The sequence below is a fragment of the Theropithecus gelada genome, chromosome 10 (assembly GCF_003255815.1).
Source record: "Theropithecus gelada isolate Dixy chromosome 10, Tgel_1.0, whole genome shotgun sequence".
NCBI classification, from domain to species: domain Eukaryota; kingdom Metazoa; phylum Chordata; class Mammalia; order Primates; family Cercopithecidae; genus Theropithecus; species Theropithecus gelada.
The window spans coordinates 8514752-8526057 of NC_037678.1; the positions used below are offsets into that span (position 1 = coordinate 8514752).

The 11306-nt window shown below is 46.5% G+C and overlaps 1 pseudogene; it reads left to right on the top strand.

Annotated features, from left to right (window-relative positions):
* Window positions 1–6736: 6736 nt before the first annotated feature.
* Window positions 6737–7690, top strand: LOC112633257 (annotated as a pseudogene).
* The last annotated feature ends 3616 nt before the right edge of the window (window positions 7691–11306 follow it).

Consider the following 11306-nt stretch of genomic DNA (forward strand, 5'->3'; position numbering starts at 1 on the left):
GAGAGGGAGGGACGGAGGAAGAGAAGAGAAGAGAAAGGAAGAGAAGAGAAACGAGTGTTGGTAAGGACATGGAGAAACTGGAACTCTTGTGCACTGTTGCTAGAACTGTAAAATGAGTAGCTGCTATGGAAAACAGTCCGGAGGCTCCTCAAAAAAATTAAAAATAGAACTACCATACAAGGTAGCAATCCTGCTTCTGGGTATACATCCAAAAGAATTGACAGCAGTGTCTTAAATAGATATTTGAATACTTATGTTGATAGCAGCACTATGCACAATAACCAGGAGGTGGAAGCTACCTAAATGTCCATCAGTGCATGAATGGATAAACAAAATATGGCACATACATACAATGCAATATTATTCAACCTTAAAATAAGGAAATCCTGTCACATGCTATAACACGGATGAACCTTAAGGATGTTATGCTAAGTTAAATAAACCAGCCACAAAAAGACAAATACTGTGATGACACTTACATGAGGTATCTGAAGTAGTCCAATTCATAGAAACAGAGAGTAGAATGGTTGTTACTAGGGGTCATGGGGACAGGGATAGAGGGAATTGTTTAATGGGAACAGAATTGTTGGGAAAAGTATAGTGAAGTGGGCACTCAAGAGCACTGAGAGGAATGTAAATTGATATAATTCTGTAAGGCCACTCTGCAATAAGTATATTTTAATGTATCGTCATGTATATTTTAATATTTTGGACAATGATTTTTATATTTTCAATATATATATTTAATCTCTTTTTAAAAGTCTATATCCTCTGATCTCACAATTCCCCTTTCAGGAATAAATTCCAAAGAAACATTTTGACAGGTAGGCAAAATTATGTTTTCAAAAATGTTCACGGCAGGAATGTTTATAGTAATGACCAAAAAACCACAAACAAACAAAAAACAAAACAAAAACCCAGACTATTCCAGATTAGGGGTTGAGTAAAGATTTATGCACACTGGAATACCAGCCATTGAAAATAATGGTGTAGATACACTAGAAAACATTCCCAATACACTGGTAAATAAGGAAAATAAGTTATAAAGCAGTTGGAGAAAAAAACTTTATTTCCATGTGGAAAAGTACAGAAGGACATATACCAAAATGTAAACATTACTGGTAAAAATTTGGGATAACAGATGTTTTTCTGATTTTTCTATAATGACAGGTTATCAGCACACGTTTTTAACAATGCATAAAATAAAACAACTCAATGATTCCCATTTTACAGTAAAGTCTGGCCCATATGTTCATGACTTCTCAGGTGGGGTCAGAAAAAAGTCTCTACAAAACACAGCGAGCTGGGATGAATTTCTTAACTGTGTATTGTGAATAGGCAAGAGGAGTCAAAATATAATGAGAACTTCGACAGTTCATGGAATTAAAAGATAAAAACAAAAAACATAAACCTTATTTCTCAACATAAGTTCCAACAAGTTCAAGATACTTTAGTAAGCTATGACACAAGCCATTTAGTCCACCCCTAAAGAACTGAGTGTCTTGGGAATGTAATCATGCCAAGGCAGTCTTTTTTACATTTTTAACAGAAGAAAAATAGGTGCCAAATAAAGATTTTTAAGATTAGGAAACAAAGCCGGCCAGGCGCAGTGGCTCACGCCTGTAATCCCAGCACTTTGGGAGGCCGAGGCAGGCGAATCACAAGGTCAGGAGTTCGAGACCAGCCTGGCCAACACGGTGAAACCCCGTTTCTACTAAAAATGCAAAGAATTAGCTGGGTGCGGTGCCAGATACCTGTAATCCCAGCTACTAGGGAGACTGAGGCAGGAGAATCGCTTGAACCTGGAAAGCAGAGGTTGCAGTGAGCTGAGATTATGCCACGGCACTCTAGCCCAGGCAACAGTGCAAGACTCCGTCTCAAAAAAAAAAAAAAGATTAGGAAACAAAGTAAGTCAGAAGGAACCTAATGATCCGTGAATGCCTAATGATTTCCCATCAAAACCCTTGCAAAATTGCCCTTGTTTCATGAGAACAGTGAATAGGAGCATTGTTATGGTGGAGAAGGACTCTCCAGTAAAGCTTTCCTGGGTGTTTTTTTGCTAAAGCTGTGGCTAATTTTCTTAAAACAAAGTAGATGTTACCGTTCTTTGGCCCTCCAGAATGTCAATAAGGAAAATGCCTTGAGCATCTCAAAAAACTGTTGCCGTGACTTTTGCTCTTGACCTGTCTGTCCACTTTTGCTTTGAGTGGACCACTTCCACATCTTTGTAGCCATTGTTTTGACAGTGCTTTATCTTCAGGATCATACTGGTAAAGCCAAGTTTCATTTCCAGTTACAATTATTTGAAGAAATGCTTCAGGATCTTGATCCCACATATTTAAAATTTCCACTGAAAGTTCTGCTCTTGCCTGCAGCTGATCTGGGCACTATAGTTTTGGCCCCCATTGAATGGAATGTTTGCTCAACTTTAATTCTGTAAACTGAAGCAAATGATATCTGTACAGTATTGGCTATTGTTTCTGCTGTTAATAATGATTCTCTTCATTCAGGGCACGAACAAGATGAATTTTTTTCTCACAAATTAATGTGGATGGTCTGCCACTACAGGCTTCATCTATTTATTTATTTTATTTTTTTGAGACGGAGTCTCACTCAGGAGTGTCACCCAGGCTGGAATGCAGTGGCGAGATCTCCACTCACTGCAACCTCTGCCTCCTGAGTTCAAGCAATTCTCCTGCCTCAGCCTCCTGAGTAGCTGGGATTACAGGCATCCACCACCATGCCCAACTAATTTTTGTATTTTTAGTAGAGACGGGGTTTCATCATGTTGGCCAGTCTGGTCGCGAACTCCTGACCTCAGGTGATCCACCTGCCTAGACCTCCCAAAGTGCTGGGATTACAGGTGTGAGCCACCATGCCCGGCCTATTTATTTATTTATCTGAGATAGAGTCTTACTCTGTTGTCCAGGCTGAAATGTAGTGGTGCGATCTTGGCTCACCACAACCTCCGCCTCCTGGGTTCAAGCGATTATCCTGCCTCAGCCTCCTGAGTAGCCAGGATTACAGGCACATACCACCACGCCTGGCTAATTTTTTTATTTTTCATAGAGACGAGGTTTCATCATGTTGGTCAGACTGGTCTCAAACTCCTGACTTTGTGATCTGCCCGCCTTGGCCTCCAAAATGCTGAGATTACAGGCATAAGCCACCACACCCAGCCTATTTATTTTTTGAGATGGAGTTTTGCTCTTGTTGCCCAGGCTGGAATGCGTGATCTCGGCTCACTGCAACCTCTGCCTCTCAGGTTCAAGCGATTCTCCTGCTTCGGCCTCCCGAGTAGCTGGGATTACAGGTGCCACCACCACACCCAGCTAATTTTTTATATTTTCAGTAGAGATGGGGTTACCCCATGTTGGCCAAGCTGGTCTGGAACTCCTGACCTCAGGCAATACACCCACTTTGGCTTCCCAAAGTGCTGGGATTATAACTGTGAGCCACTGTGCCCCACCCAGGCTTTGTATTTAACATAATCTTGTCCCTTCTCTTTTCTGAGACAGGGTCTCACTCTGTCAACCAAGACTGGAGTGCAGTGGCACAATCTCAGCTCACTGCAACCTCCACCTCCCAGGTTCAAGTGATTCTCCCACCTCAGCCTCCCAAGTAGCTAGGACTATAGGCACATGCCACCACATCGAACTATTTTTTTGTGTTTTTAGTAGAGATAGGATTTTACCATGTTGCCCAAGCTGGTCTTAAATACTCCTGGGTTCAGGCCGGGCGCGGTGGCTCAAGCCTGTAATCCCAGCACTTTGGGAGGCCGAGACGGGCGGATCACGAGGTCAGGAGATCGAGACCATCCTGGCGAACACGGTGAAACCCCGTCTCTACTAAAAAATACAAAAAACTAGCCGGGCGAGGCGGCGGGCGCCTGTAGTCCCAGCTACTCGGGAGGCTGAGGCAGGAGAATGGCGTAAACCCGGGGGGCGGAGCTTGCAGTGAGCTGAGATCCGGCCACTGCACTCCAGCCCGGGCGACAGAGCCAGACTCCGTCTCAAAAAAAAAAAAAAATAATAAATAAATAAATAAATACTCCTGGGTTCAAGTGATCCACCCACCTCAGCCTCCCAAAGTTCTGGAATTACAGGCATCAGCCACTGCACCCACCCATTGTCCCTTCTTTTTTAATTTTATTTATTTACTTATTTTGATATGGAGTCTTGCTGTGTTGCCCAGGCTGGAGTGCAGTCATGTGATCTCAGCTCACTGCAACCTCCACCTCCCGGGTTCCCACAATTCTCCTGCCTCAGTCTCCCAAGTAGCTGGGATTACAGGCATGTGCCACCACGCCTGGCTAATTTTACGTATTCTTAGTCGAGACAGGGTTTCACCGTGTTGGTCAGCTGGTCTCAAACTCCTGACCTTAAGTGATCCACCTGCCTCAGCCTCCCAAAGTGCTGGGATTATAGGCGCGAGCCATTGCACCTGGCCTCTTGTCCCTTCTTACTACATTATCCATTTGTAAACTGCTGATGTATTTGGGCCATTTCCCCATAAACTTTTCCTAAAGCATCAATGGTTTCACCATTCTTCCACCCAAGTTTTACCATAAATTTGATGTTTGTTCTTCCTTCAATTTTAGCAGTGTTCATGTTGCTCTGATAGCCCTTTTCCAAATTGATGTCTTATTTTTCTTAGTGCCTCAAACTAAATCCTGTTCAGTTATATTATAACAAGTTAGTATGAGTTAATTTTGGTGGAAAAATAATCTGGAATCCATGCATAGTTTCTTCGTAACTCATATTTTCCATGATCGTTTTGAAGACTCCTCATAGAATCAATCTTCTCCCACTCGTTTTTTTTAGGTTTCTTTTTTCAATAACATCTTTTATTTGTATACAATTATAAAGTACAAACTTGTTTTATTAGGATTTTTCTTATTTTTTTTTTTTTTGAGACGGAGTCTGGCTCTGTCACCCAGGCTGGAGTGCAGTGGCCGGATCTCAGCTCACTGCAAGCTCCGCCTCCCGGGTTTACGCCATTCTCCTGCCTCAGCCTCCCGAGTAGCTGGGACTACAGGCGCCCGCCACCTCGCCCGGCTAGTTTTTTTTTTTTGTATTCTTTAGTAGAGACGATGCTTCACCATGTTAGCCAGGATGGTCTCGATCTCCTGACCTCGTGATCCGCCCGTCTCGGCCTCCCAAAGTGCTGGGATTACAGGCTTGAGCCACCGCGCCCGGCCGGATTTTTCTTATTTTTTAAAAAAATTTATTTTTAATCAACTTACTCCCTTTTATTTACCAGCAGTTTGCTCTGACAGAATAAATTACAAACTATTGTTTTGCTTAATCCTTTTAACCACCATGTCAGGCACACAGGTTGGAGGATATTAGCTCCCATTTTACAAAGAGTGGAAACACTGTACCCACATTTAGTGTAAGACAGAGCTGGGATATAAGCCTTGGGCTTCCATAGTCACAACTGCTTTTTTCCATAACTTTGTAATACATCATTTTAAAGTAATCTGATTTCACAAGGTTTTACAGTATAAGAGTAACATCTATAGCATCTCTTCTCGGCAGGTTACCTCTGGAGAGAACCAATCTAATTACCTCATAAGCTGGTACTTTTTTTTTTTTTTTTTGGATGGAGTTTCGCTCTTGTTGCCCAGGCTGGAGTGCAATGGTGTGATCTCGTCTCACTGCAACCTCTGCCTCCTTGGGTTCAAGCGATTCCCCTGCCTCAGCCTCCCAAGTAGCTGGGATTACAGGCATGTGCCACCATGCCTGGCTATAGTTTCATTTTTCTTTCTTTTTTTAAATTTTATTTTGTGAGATGAGGTCCCAGTATCTTGCTCAGTGTGGTCTTGAACTCCTGGCCTCAAGTAATCCTCCCACCTCAGCCTCTCGAATAGGTGGGACTACAGATGTGCACCACTATCTCTGGTTCTTTAGTTTCTATCCAGGAAGCTAGGGTACTAATAGGTCCTTCTTTGGTGAGAAGAACACAGAGAAAGAATCCTTTTCTTTTTTGAGGGACAGCTGGAGTAGAGGAGTTAATGCACAGTACCTAAGTTCAAATCTAAATTCAAGCTCTCCCACACGCACTTTAAGCAAATAACTTCTTTTTGTTTTCCCATCTGTGAAATGAGGGAAACAGTACTGATCTTCACTGTAGATAGACTGAGTTTTTTTTGTTTTATTGTACTTTGAGCTCACCCTGTTACCCAGGCTGGAGTGTAGTGTCACGATCTCAGCTCACTATAACCTCCCCTCTGCCTCCCAGGCTCAAGCAATTCTCATGCCTCAGCCTCCTGAGTCACCGGGATTACAGACGTGCACCACCATGCCCAGCTAATTTTTCATATTTTTACTAGAGGTAGGGGTTTCACCATGTCGGCCAGGCTGGTCTTGAACTCCTGGTCTCATGTATCCACTGGCCATGGCCTCCCAAAGTGCGGGATTACAGGCGTGAGCCACCATGCCTGGCCGATAGAGTGGTTTTAACTACAGTATAAAGCTCTTGGAACTAAGAACAGTACTTGAAATATTTAAGTATTCAATAAATGCTATTAAGTATTCAGGAGCACAAAATGGATCCCATGACCGTAATTCAAAGGACCACAAAAATCAGCGTTTCTGTGTTTTGTTTTTTAAAACATGCTTCCTTCCCTTCCTCCAACACACAAGCAGCAAAGTAGAGAGACACCCACAGCCGAAGCGAGAAGACACCCAAACACTAAATTAGAAATGGCTTCACAGGCAGTCCCAGAGTCAAAGCTGGTTCCCAGACCAGTCCCATCCCACAGCAGCCTGCCTCCTCTTTTCAATATGATGGATGCCGCTGTGTCCTTCGCCAAGGACTCCCTGGCAGGTGGAGGGGCCACAGCCATCTCCAAGACGGCAGTAACACCCATCGAGTGGGTCAAGCTGCTGCTACAGGTGCAGCATGCCAGCAAGCAGATCACTGCAGATGAGCAATACAAGGGCATTATAGACTGCATGGTCTATATTCCCAAGGAGCAGGGAGTCCTGTCCTTTTGGTGCAGTAACCTGGTGAATGTCATCAGAAACTTCCCCCACCCAGGCTCTTAACTTCGCCTTCAAAGATAAATGCAAGAGGCTCTTCCTGGGTGGTATGGACAAGAGGTCCCAGTTTTGGTGCTACTTTGCAGGGAATCTGGCATCAGGCGGTACCACTGGGGCCATGTCCTTGTGTTTTGTGTACCCTCTTGATTTTGCCCATACTCGTCTAGCAGCTGATGTGGGCAAAGCTAGAGCTGAAAGGGAATTCCAAGTCTTCGGTGACCGCCTGGTTAAGATCTACAAATCTGATGAGATTAAGAGACTGTACCAAGGCTTTAACACGTCTGTGCAGGGTATTATCTATCGAGCTGCTTGCTGCCTACTTCAGTATCTATGACACTGCAAAGGGAAAGCTTCCAGATCCCAAGGACACTCACATCGTCATCAGCTGGATGATGCACAGACTGTCACTGCCGTTGCTAGGTTGACTTCCTATCCATTTAACACCGTTCGCCGCTGCATGATGATGCAGTCAGGATGCAAAGGAACTGATATCATGTACACAGGCACACTTGACTGCTGGAGAAAGATTACTCATGATGAAGGAGGCAAAAGCTTTCTTCAAGGGTGCATGGTCCAATGTTCTCAGAGGCATGGGTGGTACTTTTGTGCTTCTCTTGTATGATGAAACCAAGAAGTACATGTAAGTTATTTCCTAGGATTTTTCCCTCTGTGAACAGGCATGTTGTATTATATAACATATCTTCAGCATTCTTTTTTTTTTTTTTTTTGATGGGGACTCCCTCTATTGCCCAGGGTGGAATGCAGTGGCACAATCTCGGCTCACTGCAATCTCCACCTTTTTGGGTCAAGCAACTCTCCTGCCTCAGCCTCCTGAGTAGCTGTGACTACAGGCACCTGCCACCATTCCTGGCTTTTTTTTTTTTTTTTTTTTTTTTTTTTTTTTTTGTATTTTTAGTAGAGACGGGGTTTCACCATATTGGTCAGGCTGGTCCTGAACTCCTGACGTTGTGATCCACCCGCCTCGGCCTCCCAAAGTGCTGGGATTACAGACGTGAGCCACCGCACCCAGCTATCTTGAGCATTCTTGACAGACTCCTCGCTGTCAATTTATCAGTGGCAACTATTTATTGGTTGGAAATGGGAAGCAATAATATTCATCTGACCAGTTTTCTCTTAAAGCCATTTCGATGATGATGATGATGGGACCCAATTATATTTTTTATTTCAGTCACTCCTAATAAATAACAAATTTGGAGAAATAAAAATATCTTTAAAAAAAAAAAGAAAAGAAATGGCTTCACACCTTGGAATGACAAATGCTCAAATGGCTCCCAGTAAGTGCGCACGGGGACACCACTGTCAGAGTGGTGAGCAATCATCTACCACAAAATGTAACAAAGCAGCAGAGGTGCCTAGGAAGCACGTGAGGACATACAACCTCTAAGGCCCATATAAATCTGTCAAGAAAACTTTCTGGAGGAAGGAAAGATAGAAGAAAAGATTTGGGTATCAACATTTGGTAATGTCTACCTCAATCTTCCTGACTACATTCAAACCGACCTTGGTATGCTGGTCCCAAGCACATCATTCAGCTTGAGTTTCAACGCTAGGTGGAAGAAAAGGAAATTGAGGGCAAGTCAGAGCCCAGAAAGGAGCGTAATTTAGAACTGCACAGCGGGGGAGACTGAGTTTGAGTGTGGGAAACGGGAAAGGGGGCGTGTGGGGTAAAGAAGGGAGTGCAGTGGAGTCAGCCCTTAGTGAACAAGTCTGCCTTGAAGGTGGAGATGGGCACCCCTCTGGCTGAGTCTGCTCCAGCAGAGAGCTTAGGGGCCAGCAGCAGGCACCGCAAGGAGCAAAGCAACTGGTGTAAGTCCCACAGCTTCCCGCGACCAAGAGTGCTTCATTCTGCCCAGGCATCTGTTCAGTCCCATCTTTTATTTTAAGACCGGATCTGGCTCTGTCACCCAGGCTAGAGTGCAGTGGTACAATCTGGGCTCACTGCAGCCCGAACTCCTGGGTTCAAGCGATCCTCCTACCACAGCGTCCCAAGCAGCTGGGATTATGGGTGCACACCACCATGCCCCGCTAATTTTCTACTTTTTGTAGAGATGGGGTCTCACTGTGTTGCCCAGGCTTGTCTCAAACTCCTGGGCCACTTCAGCTTTCCAAAGTGTTGGGATTAGAGGCATGAGCCACTGCACCTGGCCTCAATCTTTTCAATCTTCTGTTTTTAAAAGCAAACATTTCCCTGGTTGGAGCAAGGAGGAAACAGGGCTTTGGAAAGTTCCGAGAGCCAAGGAGAAGCCCCACAACAGTTCGAGACCTTTCCAGAATAATCCACACTCCACCTCCTCATCCCTCTTACCAAAGGGCGACACTTTGTTCCTGGGAGTAGGGGGAGATATACGCCCAATACCTGTCCTCATCCAACAAAGTCACAGGCACCCAAGGGCAGCCGCGCTGCCACCGAGGGCCCCCTGCTACTCACCACCGCCAGTCAGCTCCTGCCTTTCTTAAAAGGAGACACGCGGCTCGCATCCCCTCCCCGCCCTGAGGAGGCACGCGTCTCGGGCCTGCGCCATGAAGAGGCACCTTCCCACCCCCGCCCCTCAAACGCGCGAGGCCACGCGTCCCGGCCTCCGCCACCTCCACAAGCCGCAACACTAGTGAGTGGGCGCCCGCTCCCAACGGTCGGGGGCGGAGCTAAGAGCGCCGCGCCCAAAAAAGGCGGCAAAGTCCCTGACTCGCTGAGATCTTGCGAGCTGCGATGTCTATCCCCTTCATCTCCTCTCCTCCGACAGCACGCCGTGATTCCCCTAAGGCACCTTTCACCGTTAGGGATGAGGACCCCGCGGCGGTTCTCGGTGTGGCTCTGATTCACCGCCATCTTGCTTCGGGCCTCCTCCTGCCGCCCCGCAGATGGAAAGGGACGGGACCTGCGCCAAGTCGTGTGGCGTGGCTCTGAGGGGGAGCGCGCAGATTATGACGTAAGGAGGAGGAGGAGCGAGAGCGGGTCACGTGGCGAGGCAGGGCGGGGGGCGGGGTCAGGGTGGAGGCCCCGGCCGAGAAAGGGGATAAAGGGGCGAGTCCTGAGAATTGGCTCCGCCCCCCAGAGCAAGAAGGGGTGAGTGATAGGTGAGTGGCCACCCGACCTCACCTGTCCCATTAGCCCCCTGCCTTTAGGTATGGACTTGGGTTGGTCCTGTTAGGAATGAAAATTAAAGGCAGCCGTCACGAGAACCCCAGCCAGGATTTCCCTGTGCCCTCCTCGCCCGGCCAGGAAACCGCTGCCTTTCAGAGAAAGGGTCCAGAACAACTCCTCGCCTCCCTAGGCCCGCAGAACTTTCTTCCACCAGCGGAGGCCCAGAAGCCCTTGAGCGAGTCCCTGCCAGTTTCAGGATCGAGTCCCTGCCAGTTCCAGGATCGAAAGCGCCTTTGTCTCTGGGTTATCTTTCATGCCTGCCCTGCTTCCTCCAGGGTGATGGTGGGAATGGGATGGGACACGTTATACCGGAATTGCTTTGAGGAATAAAATGTTGTACATGTTCTTATTTCCTTTAAGCTTCACAAATACAGGCCGGGCGCAGTGGCTTACGCCTGTAATCCCAGCACTTTGGGAGGCCCAGGCGGGAGGGTCGCTTGAGCTCAGGGGTTCAAAACTAGCCTGGGCAACATAGTGAGCCTTGTCTCTACCAAATTTTTTTTTTTTTAATTAGCCAGGTGTGGTGGCTTACACCTGTAGTCCCAGCTACTCAGGAAGCTGCGGCAGGAGGATCGCTTGAGCCAGGGAGATGGAAGCTGGGGATGGCAGTGAGCGGTGATCACACCACCACACTCCAGCCTGGGCGGCAGAGCAAGACCCTATTTCAAATAATAAAAACAAACTTCACAAATAGTATCAGAGATCTTCAAAGAGATTAAAAAGATCTTCAAAGAGATGTAAACCTCTTCTTTACTGTATTTCATGGAATTTAAGATGCTATTAAGTATAAGATGCAGCCGGGCGCGGTGGCTCAAGCCTGTAATCCCAGCACTTTGGGAGGCCGAGACGGGCAGATCACGAGGTCAGGAGATCAAGACCATCCTGGCTAACACGGTGAAACCCCGTCTCTACTAAAAAATACAAAAAACTAGCCGGGCGAAGTGGCGGGCGCCTGTGGTCCCAGCTACTCGGGAGGCTGAGGCAGGAGAATGGCGTGAACCCGGGAGGCGGAGCTTGCAGTGAGCTGAGATCCGGCCACCGCACTCCAGCCTGGGCGACAGAGCCAGACTCCCTCTCAAAAAAAAAAAAAAAAAAAA